A 15,556-nucleotide genomic window follows, 5' to 3' on the forward strand; every position below is an offset into this window, starting at 1 on the left:
TCTACACGAGGTGTGCGTTTGAATGAGTCCATTTTGGGGTAAGTTTAAACATAAGCCCTTCATTTATCGAGATGTGCATCCTCGAGATGTGCATCCTCGAGATTAGTGGAAACTATTCATGTATCCATTGATGCATTAGATGTGGCGATCGAAGGTGTGATTTATGCAAGAATAAAATGAAGGATGGATTCCCAATATATTATATTGGTCAGATGGTGTCTATTGTAGCATGCATCTACGTCACTACAGAGGGATAAGCATAAATAAATTTTGATATTACCTTTTGGTAACCATTTCACATTTCATTTGGATTATCAAGCCTTACTATTTATGGTTAAAAAGCCAAAGTTAGCAAGAAAGATGGCCTGATATGCAAGAATTTGTTGCAGTTGAATTAGTTAGTGGTGTTGTAATTGACATGATATCCGATGAAAAAAATTTTGGGTATTATCCTCAATCAAATTGTCACGATGAATCTTCTAATAAGAATTTATATTTTTTTAAAGAAAGTACTTGATGGAATTGGGATCAAAAAGCTACATTCTACATTATGGTAATTCTTGATCACTTAGACATTTTTAAAAGGTTCAAGCTAAGGCCTTGTTAGGCCAGGCTATGTAGGACACATTTACTTAGAATATGAAATAGTGTATCTAGATTATTTCTCATTTAGAAACCCTTATAATTGATTTTGTAAATTTAGATAGAGCGCTTAGAGGATAAAAGTATTTCTAGATTATTTCTCATTTAGAAACCCTTATAATTGATTTTGTAAATTTAGGTAGAGTGCTTAGAGGATAAAAAGTATTTCTAAACTCTATTTTTGTTGGCAGTGCCATCATGCAATACTATAGGTAAGCCAATTTTTAATATCAAAATGATTATAAATCGAAATAGTCATGGTTTTGCTCTAAAATATTCAAGAAAAAGGTTGTATGTTTTCACGATAACTTTCAGCATAGTTCTTGAATTAGAAACATAATGTCTTTTAAAATTTATGCTTAGATCTAAAATTATATTCTTTCATTATTTTAAGTAATGATAGGTTTTCAAAAAAAGGTAAGAGATCTTCCCTGAAATCGACTCCTTCACCGCCGGCGGACGCTTACCGTCGGACGCTTTTGGCTGCAGTTTCTCCTCATGATATGCTTGCTTCTGCCGGAGTCGCCGCGCTGGCTCTACCGACGAAACAAGGATCAAGAGGCGTATTCCATCCTGCGCCGGATCTACCCAGACGAGCAGCTTACGAATGAGGTGGAGGAGCTGAAGCGCTCTGTGGAGTCAGATAAGCTGTTGACGGAGGAGCTGAAGCGCTCTGTGGAGTCAGATAAGCTTCTCAAGGATGCGAGTGAATCGTGGGAGGAAGCGGAAAGCTGCAGTGCCATTAAGGCAGAAGGTGGCGGCATTGATGACGCTGGCAGTCACCCCGGCGGTTGATTCAAAAGGTTGGTAAAAGCGGTTCGCCGGGTGTTGACTGCCAGCGTGGCATATCAGCCACGCAGGCGCCAAATCACCCGGCGGACCGATATCTAGTGAGAGCCCCCTAAAGGGGGCGGGCTATTGCCAAGGGATGATTTCCATCATCCCTTGGAAATCGGAGTTTCCTTTGATCGTGGCAGGGTATACTTTTTTGAGCCTTCTGACGCAGCTTTCATGTGCCTTGATGGCTCAGCCAACACACATTTCAGAACTAATCGTGTTTCATTTCGTCGTTGCTTTGGAGCTTGGTTTTCTTCTATCGTCATGGGGGACTTGAATTTCGCTTCTCCAGGGTATCGTTTCTTGGATTTTGGACTCCAGGAGGTGTCGAAAGAATCTTGGACTTAGCAGGTTGGGCAGGACGACTTGGTGGAGCAAAAGAAACCGTAGTCGTTCTATCCACATTTACATGCTCTACATTTAATATGATCAACTAGAGCCTAGAGGCTTCACAGTTCACGTGTCTGATAACTGATTGTGCTCATCAGCACCTTCATCTTCCTCCTAATATGTTGAGCTCTCAGTAAACTTTCCTCATAATCTGTCGAGCATAGCTTGAGGGTTCTCTTCTCCGTAGACGTTCGTCGTTGAGTTTGTAGCCAAATGCAAATATTGGAGACTGCTGCAGTTTCCCAAGGACGAAGGTATCTGTGTTGACAAATTATTTTGCCACAATTGTATCCAAAATAGAGCTTTCAATCGACCCAGTGAGGAAGGTATGGAGCCTGAGAGGTAGTTCCTGGAGAAATCAGGCTACTGCAACGGTGAACAATTCCCGAGGTCTAGATGAATAGGGCCAGAGAGGTGGTGGTCATAGAGGAAGAGCACTTGAAGCTTTAAGAGATTTTCAAGTTCTGGGGGTATGAATCCCGTGAGCCCGTTCGCCTAGAGGGAAACGGTTACTAGTTTGTCCAATTTGCCCAGATATGGAGGGATGCTGCAGTTAAATGTGTTGTTGTGTAATTGCAGATCCGTTAAATTGGAAAGGGTACTGAGTTGGGGGGAATGCTACCGCCAAACTTAGGAATTGCTTTGCTATTCTCCGTAGGTTCAATATACGAATTGTTGCCACAGGAAGCAAATCGTTTCCGTCAACGGACAATTTCGAGGACCCATTGTTTATGTCCGCACTCAGGATCGCATCTCTGTCAAAGTGACAAATCTGGTTTTTGAGAAGCTTACCATACACTGGTACAGCTACCTCAGAGGGACATGCAATTATTCTTGTGCATGCAAAGCTTCCAAACGAAACTTCACGGGGAGCTTGCTCATTCAGCAAGTCTATTAGCGCAAGCGGTATGCTTCATGATCTCGCTTCAGATGTCAGATAGAAGATGGAAATTGTTAAGACATTAATTCTGTTTTGTTGTAATACGTGACAGGCCTGTGTACTATGGTGGGCGTAAGCTGCTCTCCATTCTCTTGTTGTTGCTCCATCATAAGAGCCATCATGGAATTGATTGGAGCCTCACCACAATTCATCATGTTGCAAAGCGATGGCCACTCAAATCCGTCTTGTTTTGTTGCTTAAGATCCAAGCTTACGGTGGAGACATACTACATACAATAACATCCTTCTACATGTTCGCATTGTTGTTCTTCCATAGCAATCATCTTGCCAAACTGCTCATCTTTCTCCATTAAACAGAACTACGCTTTATTGTTTAACGCCTCTATGTTCATATTCTTCATTTTCGTCCCAATAATCGTTAGGAGTTGAATTCTTGATGAGCAACCCATATTTGCATGAAATCTATAATCTTCATTGTAAAAGCATAGGGCAAGAGAGCTACAATGCACCCATCTTTTCGCATGGCTATTTCATCACATGTGCTTTTATAGTCTTCACATTTGCTCAAATTGAAGGCAGTGCTATCGTGCACCCATGCACCTTGTTGTTTTTGACATGGACTAAAATGAGCTTGTTTACTAAACCTATCAACTATTGTCCAAATCATGCCATAAAATGGAAATATGCTCCCATGCTCTTGTTGAGTTTTGTGATGCTACAGGCATGGTGGCAATTGTATGTTGGTTGGAACCATCTAGAAGGATGGTATGGATCTTGTATTTGGCCTTTATATGGGCATTTTCTAATGGAACGAGTAATAACGTGTGTTTGGCCTACCTTTCCTCTTGTCATGTTGTTCCCATTTGAGCCTCCATAGATTCCTATCCTCAACATGTGGTATCAGAGCCAAGTTTCCTACTAGCCATCGCCACTCTCTAGCTCATATTCAGCTCCATGTTGGGTAGCCCGTGTGCATCGTATCCCTTCTACCGACCAGCTTCTTTCTCATCCAAGATCACACTCAAGTTTTCTTCTTTGTATTAACTTCTTGTGGCTCTCCTTGACAATTAGTTCTTTTGGAGTGGTATCATGGGGTGGGCGATCGCTCTTCACGGCGGCGCTGGCTCTATTCCTATGGACATGTCTCCCGATCTCAGGGAGACAGTGGAGTCTGCTCTCAATGATTGCCTCCACATTGGAGTCTCTGCATTGCAAGCTTCTCGATCTGCCCTCGACGTCGCAGAGATCGTGGTTAGGGCTCTAGAAAACAACGCCATCTTCAACGCAGGAAGAGGATCGGCGTTGACTACAAATGAGACCATGGAAATGGAGGCATGCATTATGGATGGGGTGACACGGAAGTGTGGAGCCGTTTCTGGTTTATCGACCGTGGTGAATCCCATTTCGCTTGCAAGATTGGTAATGGAAAAGACTCGCCACAGTTATCTGGCATTTGATGGGGTGGAAGAGTTGCAAGAAAACAGGGTGTTGAAGTCGCTGATCCTAAGTATTTCATTACTGAGAAGAGGGTTGAGCAAGTTCGAGCAGCTCGAAGTGATCAGCTGGATTCGAAGCCTGCTGCAAACTCTGCACTTTGTTCCACGGAAAGTGTCGTTGCTCCCATAAAAAGGAGGGAAGCATCTTTCTCTGGCAACAACGTTGTAGGGGAGAACGTTGGGTGTGTCGTGGTTGACAAACTTGGGCACTGTGCGGCAGCTACTTCAACTGGTGGCTTTTTCAATAAAATGGTAGGCAGAATTGGAGACACACCCATTGTAGGTGCAGGAAACTATGCAAATCACCTTTGTGCAGTTTCTGCTACTGGAATAGGGAATTACATCATACGGGCTACAGCCGGTCGCGAAGTGGCAGCAATCATGGAATATAAAGGGGCTTCTCTCACCGAGGCAGTGGATGAAGTGATTGAAAAACGGTTAGAAAAGGGCACAGGAGGACTTGTTGCAGTTTCATGCAAAGGGGAAATAGCAATGACATTAAATACCACTGGAATGTATAGAGCAGCTGCTGATGAGAGTGGCTACTCCATAATAAAAATCTGACACTGAAGATGTGCTTTAGCATTCCTCTAAATATACCAATGGAGGTTTTTCTTTTTCCTCTTAATGTGCTCACAAGATATCTGGGGCAGCTGATGTGTTTTGCCTACACCCTTAGAACCTCTGAGTTGAGAGTGTCCAAGCAAACAAAGGAGCCTGTCACCCAACCAAGTTACATCAAGGGGAAGCGCTCTACACCTTGAGTGACATAGACAGAGTAAAAGACCGGCTAGCACCAAGAGGGAGTGTAAAAGAAAAATGAAGAAATGTAATCAACTCACTACTGTCACCACATGATGTAGCCAGGGGAGTTATGATCTCGTGAGAGACATTCTACCTTATGAGGAGGAGCCCACGAGGGCATGTATTAGCCTACATCCTATGACATTGTCTATGCTAGAGGCTAGATAGGCATTAAGGGGGGGCTTCCTACACCTTATTGACATGACTTGGTTACAAGCCAAGTTAGCATCAAGGGGGGGCTTCCTACACCTTATTGACATGACTTGGTTACAAGCCAAGTTAGCATCAAGGGGGGGTGTTGAGTTTTGTGATGCTAGAGGCATGGTGTCAATTGTATGCATATGGTGCAAAGGGTAGTAGAGTGGTATTGAGAGAGAAAAAGGATGATTGGATGTGATGGATTGTGACAAGCAATGATTGGTTGGAACCATCTAGAAGGATGGTATGGATCTTGTATTTGGCCTTTATATGGGCATTTTCTAATGGAACGAGTAATAACATGTGTTTGGCCTACCTTTCCTCTTGTCATGTTGTTCCCATTTGAGCCTCCATAGATTCCTATCCTCAACAGCTCTTTCTGTATGGACAAAGATTGTAATAGTCCTTTAGGTTTCTACTTTGCCTTTATTGTACCTTACGTCAGAGAATGCAAAGGTTTCCTTGCATATACAGGTATCCATCATTGATGTGGGAAGCATTGTAGAGTACCTCTAGTCGTTAAAGGCATCCATAATGAGTGCATACATATCTTTAAGAGCTGTCAACTCATCAAGATATGTGATTGAGATATATCATATGCTGAATTTTTGGCCTAAAGAGTGTGCATCTGCTACTAGATTTTCTGTTCTAGGAGTGTACTGAATTTGGAAGTGAATAGATTGCAAGAAATTAGACCATCTCATACCTCTCTCAAGAGAGGTTGTCTTAAGAAATATGTTCTTTGATGATTATGCTTAACAAAAAAGTATATTCCTACTAGATAATGTTGACAAGCAAGATAAGGATGATTTGGTGAAAGCCTTCACCTCCCTGGGCTACATTTTTTCAACAAGGAGGATAAACCTAGGAATGAAGGAAGGAGGGGACATAATAAAAAAGCTATCATAAGTTGGAGGGAGTGGGTTGATAAGCTTGTGGCTGCACAAAAATCTATGGCTCTTTTCTCACTCGTGATTGGGTGATTAGCTGATGTCAAGCAGATGGTGGTCTGTGCAGGTGGTGAGGAAATGTCAAAGTGTGAAGCATGTGGCCTCAGAAAAGTGGTTGCCATGCACAAGCCAGTGGCCAATTGGGTCCCACTTTGTTGTAATGATTCTTTCTATCTCTTATGATTTTTATTTGGGAGAGACTAAAATGAAATGGTTAGTTAATGTTTTCTTTACAAGCCATTGTAGAGTTTGTGGACTATTGTTTGATTAGTCGTCTCCCTAAGTGCTAGGCTTCATTATGGCTGAGTTTGCCCTGTACCTCTGGAGCTTTGACAGAAACTCAGTACGTAGACCGTGGTATGAATGTATGCTCTTGTGTGTGTGAGCATATATTGATACAAAGTTTTACACCCACTTACTGGGCACTGATGGCGTTAGTCAGTATGTCCTAATAGCTAGTCCCATGATGGAGTTTATGGTTTGCCGTCTTGTGGATGACTACTATGAGGTTATAAACTGCACTTTTTTATGTGGTGGATTGGGCATCTTCCCGGATTCATCTAGGTGTATATAGATCACGTCCCTCGGGCCAAAGCCCATGTGATTTAGGCTGTGGCTGTATGTCTCATCATGTAGCAACAATTTGTCTCATTGGCTCAGCTCTTGTAGTGCTCTGCTAGTCTACCTTGACCTACTCTCTGCATCACAATTGCGCATTCAGAATCACCCCACCATTTTGGAAATTTATAAAGTGTGAGTTTCCATCTCTATGCACAGTGTATAGCTCTTTATCCGTATGATATCAGCGTTTATGCTGCCAACCTTGTTGGCTGTTTCTAGAGAACATCAGCATGTCTCAGATCCATTGCTTGAGCTTTTTGATGTCATGGGGTTAGCCTGGCCATGACTGTGCTGCTCGGCCAGCCATAAGTGCCAGCTAGTCACGGCCAGCCATATGGGCCGACCACCTACAGCAGGGCGGCCTGCTTAAAGGGGCAGAGCACCTTTGGCAGACCTGGCTGCCCACCTGCCACGATTGACCGCTCATCTACCAGCGTCTACTCAGGGCCTATTTAAAGGGTCCCTTCCCCCAGTCTTCATCATCAGTTCAGGGCAGCAGTTCAGCACACAGCGCTCCAGCAGTCCATGCAGGCTTCATCACCACAGTTCAGCACTTCAGGCCTGGTTCAGTTCAGCAACAGGAGGCCTTTAGACACGCTTCTACGCAGCTTCATCAGCCCTTCTTCCCCCTTCCACATACAGTCAGGGATTCAGCCCTTCTCAGCCTTGTATTACAGTTCACTAGGGCAGATCTTCCTTCAGTTATATATTCAGTTGTGTTTCCTCTTCGGAGGACCACAATATTCCCCCGCAGTCTCTCTCTCACTCACACCACAGTTCGACTTGCATTCTGTGAGTGATATTCTCTTTTCCACATTCATATCTTCAATCAGCAGTAGTTGGAGAGGGAGTGAGTTAGCCTCCATCTTACATTGGTATAAGAGCTTCAGTTTTTTCCTGCAATAGGGAATTGCAGATCAGGGACAGCCACTATTACATGTGGTACAGACAGAGACGGGGAAATACACCATGGATTCCAGCGGCCCGTCGAACCCCATGGTGGAGGAGGATTCGTCGCCAGCCCAGCCACAAACTCCGCAAACTCCAGTTACACCTTCGGTCGCCGAGGCCCATGATGCAGACCATGATGCAGATGCAGCAGCAGCAGTCAGAGAGCCTTCTCACACGCATGCTTCCGCTCTAGGAGATGCGGGATGAGCGTGAGCAAGCCACCAGAGCACATGAGAGAGCAGCTCAAGAGACAAAAGAAGGGCGCGATTGCAAGGCTAGAGAAGTCGGGGAGCTTAGAGAGCGCGAGGCCCAGGAGGCAAAGGACACACGTGACCAGCAACTTCTCCTCTCTCCAGTCCACCCCAAGCAAGAAGAGGCACGTGAGAGATTACCCCAGCCCGCCAAGCCGTCCTTCCCGGGGAAGCTCAATTTCTTTCGGTACAATGGCAAGACCGAACCATTAGTGTTGATCTCTTGGCTCAACCAATTGGACGGTTGTGCGTGTGCAAGACAATGAACAGTGTATTCTTGCAGTGATTCACCAACGAAGCAGTCACCTGGTTGCACAAGTGGCAGAAGGACCACTATGATGCGGGGGAATAGACACCAAATCACATGTGGACAAAGTTTGTGAAAGACATCCAGGCTCGATTTTCACCACCTCAAGACTTACACAGATTGCAGTCTTAGTTTTTTGAGATGCACCAGCTGGAGCACGAGTCAGTGAACCATTATTCCAATCGGTTCACACAAGCGTCCATACAGTTGCAGCAGGAAGAACACGAAAAGCTAGGAAAGTTTCTCCCTTGGTTGAACACAAACGTTCAGTGGTATTTCACAGCTTCAGAACAAAGGATTACTAAAGTACATTGAGCTTGCCCAGAACTTTGAGCTCACTGCACAAGGGTAAAGGATCCAAAGAAACCAAGAAGCCCCAGTCCTAGGACTCCATGGGTATGGTGGTTTCTTGGACTCAGAAACCCAAGCCGCCTATGCCAAGGAGAATCATTGTTTTTATTATCACACGCAGGGCCACAAGAAAGCGGATTGCTCGCACTTCAAAAAGCTCAAGACAGAAGGAGCCGCGTCCGATGGTGCACCCACAACTTCGACTCCCCTGAAGACAACCTCAGTGGTCATCTAGGAGATCAAAGATCAACAGAAGGGGGAGGCTCACACGTTTCCCACTATGTTCTAGTTATATGGGCAGAAGGTCCTTATCCTGATAGATTCTGGGAGCTCAGAGGACATTATCTCCACCCAAGCCGCCAAGCAGGCCAGGTTGACTCTCACCCCCACAACTCCCATGGCCTTGAGCGAAATGGAAGCTGCGATGGTTCTTTGTGGATCCTTTCGATCTCTTCTTCCGTGATGTGGTCAGGTAAAGAGACTGAGGGAGTGTGGGATGAACTAGGGTGGCTTGTCGAGGGAGGGGCTACTTTGAAGATTGCAGGATGGTCAGACACACAGCCACTCGAGATCGCACTGACTCAAGCAATGGACATCATCTTGGGAGCACGAGTCCAAGTTCATCGCTTGGCTTCGCGCTCTTCCACGACTACTCATTTTAGTAGTTCAAATGACTCGAGAGATCCGCAAATATGGTGAAGTGTACGTGGTTTATGTTAATTCCACTACTCCAGCCATGCCTATCAGCACCCCCCAGCAGGAAGCTTTTCTTTACCAGTACCAGGACACTTTCCTCACGTCAAGTCTTCCTCTATCCTTACCTCCAGTTTGGCCAGAGGATCACCGCATCGAGCTTCTTCATGGATCATCAGGAGGAGGAGCTTGAGCTATAGCTAGAGGAGTTGTTGTGCGGAGCGGCTTCACACGCCCCAGTAACTCTCCGTACCAAGGTTGGATCGAGGTGCGCCTTGATTGATTCGGGGCGTTCGTTTTTTTTTTGGGGAGGCATTCGTTCGAGGCGCTCAAACGAGGCGCCTCAAACGCCTCTATCCAATCGAGGCGTTTGAAAATTTTTATTTGGGAAAAATTTCCTTTTAAAATTTTTTTCAGGGGAATTTTTTTTTCCAAGGCGTTTGAGGCATTCCTATGAGGCATTTGAGGCGCCTCGAAAGAAACGAGGCGTTCGTCTCGAACAAGTTTTTTTTTTTTTTTGGGGTAACGCCTCGAACGCCTCGATTGCGAACGTCTCTGAGCGCCTCGTACCACCATGCTCCGTATGCAACCCCGTTTCTTTTCGTTAAGGACAGCACTGTTTGAATGTGTGTGGATTACCATGCACTCAACAAAGTGACGGTGAAGAGTAGTTCCCATGCCGAGGACCGACTACATTTTGGAGCGACTGAATGGAGCCAAGATGTTTTTAAATATTTATTTGAAGAGCAAGTATCATCAGATCCGGATTCACGAGCCAGACATTCCAAAGTCAGCTTTTTGAGCTCATTGTGAGGCCCTTTGGATTCATAGGGGCGCCAGCAACATTCAATCGCATGATGCTATAGATTTTCAAGGCTCTTATTGGTAAGAGTGTCTTCATCTTTTCAGGCGACGTTCTTATTTTTCCCAAGGATCCCGCGGCGCATGTGTCACACATCCAACAGGTTCTTCAGCTTCTGAAGGACAACCAATTGTACATCAATGCGAACTCTACCTTCTTTCGCATCTTCACGAAGCAGTGCCATCCTAAAGGAGATACCAGCAACCCTTCCAAGGGATGTTAAGGTGCCAATTGAGGCGAGGGTTACTACTCCAAAAGGACAAGGGGAATATCCACACCCTCTTGTTGAGATGCAATGCCTCGAAGAAGCTCAAAAATTGGTACGAGAGTGCCAAGAAAAATTTGAAGAAAGACTCAAGAACAGTTGGGAAGCAGACACAATTTACTCACGGTATAAAATACCTGGACAATCCACAAAAACCCTACAAGTTCTAGAATTGGTGGCTGAAGAGTCAGTGTTTCGAAGAGGATCCTACCTTACGACAAGACCACTACAACCCCTTGAGATTCTGGATCAACCTTTCGAGCATATTAGCACGGATTTTGTCACCAACCTTCCACCAGCCCTTGGTTCCAAGAATACCATGTGCCTCACCATCGTGGACAAATTTAGCAAATATGTTGTGCTTATTCCATGCAAGGACACCATTGATGCACAGGATACAGCTTGATTGTTTCTTCGATGGTGGTATTCGATGTGTGGTATGCCACGTATCATTGTATCGGATTAGGTTTCCAAATTCACTAGTCAATTTTGGAGATCCCTGTCCAACAACTTTGCTCAGTTTTTCCAGTAGCTTCCATCCTCAGTCAGATGGACAGGCGGAGATCTACAACCAGTTAGCCTTCAATGTGCTAACGTGTTATGTTGCAGATGCACATCATAGTTACCAGGGAATGCCTTTCCCCCTTCCCAGAACGGGGGAATGCTGTTCTAGGCAAGGGGGAGTTCCCGGAATGGGGGAAACGTGGCATTTCTGGAAATGCCTGGGGAAACGTTTCCCCACACGTTTCCCTGTTTGCTGGAACGTGGGGGAAATGTTTCCCCAGGCGTTCCAAGGTGGCGCCTGCAGAAAAACGACCACTTTGGTATATTGGCCCTATTTCGGGGCTTTTCCTTGCATCCTTGCAGCCTCCCACTCACCTCCTCCCTCTCCAAGGCTGCTCCGGCCCCCCTTCAACCTTCGCTCCTCCCCCTCCCCGTTCTTCTCCATGCCATATTCGGGCTCTCGCATCGTCATAGGTGCACGCAAGCTGAAGTAGTACGGGTCCTTCTTGTAAGTGCCATATGTTCAAGTTTGAAGCTTAGTTTCAGCCTGATTTTGGGGGCCAAAAGCTTCACACTTCCTTGCTCTTTTGCACAAAAGCCTCACATTTTCTCTCCCTTTTGCTGTTTTTTCATACATGACATGTCATGATGTACTTGCCTTTGGAGTTTATTGAAATTCGACTCTCGACTCTCTACTCTTGAGTCTTTTTTTTGAATGTCATAATTCCTTGTGTGTTTTTGAAAGTTTAAAGCTTTAAAAAGTCAGTATCTTTCATGTTCTAGCATATATGATGACATGGCGTTCCCATTCCTGTTCCATGTTTCCCCTTCCCGAAACGTTCCTGTTCCGGCATGCGACGTTCCCGAAACGTTCCCGTTCCCTGGTAACTATGATGCACAGACCGGATGGGAGCAATATCTAACCATTGGTGGAGGGGATCCTAAATGACATTCATTCGACTAGTGTCGGTAGGACTCCATACGAAGCAGTCTTCGGCAAGAAGTTCAAGTCCTTTCTCACCAGGACATCCAAGAAGGTGTACAAGGCTGATCACATCACCGAGTCATATGCGCAGATCACAGAGTCAGTGAAAGACCGCATTGCCAAAGCATAGGAGGCCTACCAAACGCAAGCCAACAAGTACCGGTGTGATGTGGGCTACACAGAAGGGCAGTGGGTCCAACTTTTTGGATCATGAAGAAGCGACTCAAGAAGATTGGGAGGAAGTGCTTGAAGCTCTCACACCAAAGCTTTGGTCCATTTCCGATCATTAAGGTCATCAACGATGTATCTGTGAAGTTGTAGTTACCTTCGACATGGACTATGCATCCATTTTTCCATGTGTCTTGGTTCAAGCCTTATGTGGGTCCGGCACTGACAGAGGTTCTAGATGTGGAGCAGCCCGACATAGTTGACGAGACAAAGGTGATTGAACCGGAGCAGATTTTGCTTCATCGATTCAAGCGAGATATGGGCAATCGCCAGCAGTTGTATGCCGCCAAGTTCAAGCCCATGGGCTCCCACGTCGAGGAAGATTTCTGCACAGAGTACCCACACGTCCTTTCAGCATATAAGGAGGCTTTTCATCTCCCCTAGTTCAAACTTCAGTAGAAGGGAATGTCATGGGGTTAGCCCGGCCATGACTAGCTGGTCGGCCAACATAAGGGCCAGCCAGTTGGCCAGCCATATGGGCTGACCACCTACAGTAGGGCGGCTTGCTTAAAGAGGCAGACCACCTGGCTGCCCACCTACCAGGATTGGTCGCCAATCTACCAGCCCCTACCCAAGGCCTATTTAAAGGGTCCCTTTCCCTAGTCTTCATCATGAGTTCAGGGAAGCAGTTCAGCACGCAGCCCCCCAGCAGTCCATGCAGGCTTCATCACCACAGTTCAGCACTTCAGGCCTGGTTCAGTTCAGCAACAGGAGGCCTTCAGACACGCCTTCCACGCAGCTTCATCAGCCCGTCTTCCCCCGTCTGTGCAGTCAGGAATTCAGCCCTTCTCAGCCGTATTACAGCCCACTAGGGAAGATCTTCCTTCAGTTATATATTCAGTTTTGTTTCCTCTTCCGAGGGCCCCAATATTTCCCTGCAGTCTCTCTCTCACTCACACCACAGTTCCACTTGCGTTTTGTGAGTCACTCTTTTTTCTGCATTCATATCTTCAGTTAGCAGTAGTTGGAGAGGGAGTGAGTTAGCCTCCCTCTTACATTACACCTTAATCCTCCCTCTTACATTTGAACACCTTAATAAACTTATGTTTCTGCAGCTATAATGACAAACTGTGTTGCCCAACATGTTTAATCTCCTTCCGGATTCAAATCCCCACTTTCTTGTGGATTCTTATTTAGACATCTGTTTGGAAGGATGTGAAATTGTTAAGCAGTCCTACTACGTCTCATAAGTTACACCACTACCAAACACAAGTACATTTTCGTGATGGCACCGGCACACTCTCAAAATTCTCTGAAAACCCACAAATTGCTCACAAAGGTGACCGATGTGGAAGCTGATCCATGACTGTTTTAACAGTCCTCCCAGGTCACGCAAGCCCTTGGAACGTAAAGGAATTTTTTTTTTCCGAGAAAAGATCCTTTCATTAGTTATATAAAGACGCCCATAGGGCTACAAAAGATCCTCTCCTGCTCGCAAGAAAAACAGAGCAGTGGACAAAGCAAGGCAGCCCGGGAGACTCTCCCTAGGTGTTGAAAAGTACAAGCATCAGTACAAAGAACTGAGGGGCTAAATCATACAATAGGCGGGGGGAAAAGCCAAACAGGTGGCCTGTAATGCCAACGGGGGGACCCCGCGTGTAGGGTATAGAAGGGGCCGCTGCGCCAAGTGGTGTGGAAGGCCTGGTGCCGCAAGATCGCCTCATCCGAGTCACCCCGGATGCGGTCATACTGTCCTCGCAGGGTGTGGATCAACTCCTGCCAAATCCCCCGTACAGTCTCTGCTGGTGGCTCCAATCTCCCCTCAAAGGCCCTGAAACATCGGGCCCTCCAGGTGAACCAGATGGTGAGGCTGCTGAGGAGCTCCCATCGTAGATCCCTCTCCTGTGTCCAGCTGGCGGACGAGAAATCCGGTGAAGGAACAAGGCGAGGCTGGCCCCTAATGAATCTGATGGCCTAGCTGTCCTACTCCGTCTCATAGCCCATAGCAGGCCCTGATGAAGTCGACCAAGCAGCGGCACCCCACGTATACAAACCCTCTGGAGAGAGAGGGGCCAGAATACGCAGCATCCGCAGCCAAATCTGCTACGCCTGAGGGCAATCCCAAAGGCAATGTCTCTGTGTCTCCATAGGGTGGCCACATCGGAGGTAGGCCGCCGGAAGACCGCTGTAGACAAGCCAAGTGCCAAGTGCCAACTGCTGATCCCCTGTGGGCGACACTGAAAAGTCGAGATCCTGCGGGCCTATCGACTAGCCCAAGAGCCGGGCCCAAAAATCCTCCAAGAACTCCTGTGAAAGTCCCTGTAGCTGCCAATGCCCCGCTGCAGCTGGAGAGACCATCCTCCTCGCCGTCAAAATATGTCGCCCCAGCCGAACAATATACTGGAAAAAGGTGATCTCTGTGGCCTCAAGGGCTGCATAAGGATCATGCCACTCGTACTCTCACCAGGGTCCCACTGTAGCCGGGCCAAGGGGCGCATTGCATATGCCCATATGCGCCAATCCGGGAGCACATCTGCAGGGTCTGGGTCAATATGCCACTTCCAAGAAGCGGCGGCCACTACTCGTATCCTCTGAAAGGTGCACTCTGCAACCAAAGGCAACTCCACCTCCACTCTCTGAAGTCTGCCCTCATCCTGAATCTCATAGTAGAGGCAACTGCCATCCTCAGTGCAAGCTCTGACAGCAATCAGGATCTCCAACTGTGTAAAGGCTCCCATCCACCGTGGGGCCACAAGCTCGAGAGGCGTAAACCACTCCTTTGTGAGTGCCTCCTGAATGTCATCCCTCATAATCAACCCCCCTCTGAAGTGACTCAGCCTCTCCACCTGTATCTCCTCTGGGAGACTGCAAAAGGCCTGCCAGTCTCCAAAGCTACGTGCTGGTGGGCCTGCCGCCAAAGGTCCCCAGGCTAGACGAGGCCGAGAACCCAGCATATGGCCCTGCTCTGTGCGAACCGCAGGGCTCCAGATGAGCAGCTGTCTGGCCCGCTCCTCAACACAAGAAGGAGGTCACTGAGAGAGCCCCGGTCTCAGCAGCTCCCAAGCTCTCAGGATGCTCAAAGCAAATCTGTCCTCCCATCCTCTACTGAGGCCTGTCCTCCTCATCTCTATGAAGATCCATCGAATCTCTGGTGCCCAAGTGCCCCCTGCTGGGGGAGCCCGAGCCTGCAGCCGCTGCAAGAGAAGCTCTTTCCAAGGCTCAGCGCCTAGAAGCAGCCCCCGAACAATAAGCTTCCCCAATAAGACTCTACTCTGATCGACTGGATCTATAATGCCCAAGCCTCCCTGGGTCAACGGAAGTGTAATAACTGCCCAAGCAACCTTTGCCCGAGCTGGCTGACCGTCCCGCCCAGACCAAAGA

The 15,556-nt window shown here is 46.9% G+C and overlaps 1 pseudogene; it reads left to right on the forward strand.

Annotated features, from left to right (window-relative positions):
• Positions 1-3,858: 3,858 nt before the first annotated feature.
• LOC147602720 (isoaspartyl peptidase/L-asparaginase 1 pseudogene) lies at positions 3,859-4,829 on the forward strand (annotated as a pseudogene).
• Positions 4,830-15,556: the final 10,727 nt, after the last annotated feature.

Source organism: Cibotium barometz, chromosome 66 (assembly GCF_041138505.1).
Source record: "Cibotium barometz isolate CiBa-2024 chromosome 66, ASM4113850v1, whole genome shotgun sequence".
NCBI lineage: Eukaryota > Viridiplantae > Streptophyta > Polypodiopsida > Cyatheales > Cibotiaceae > Cibotium > Cibotium barometz.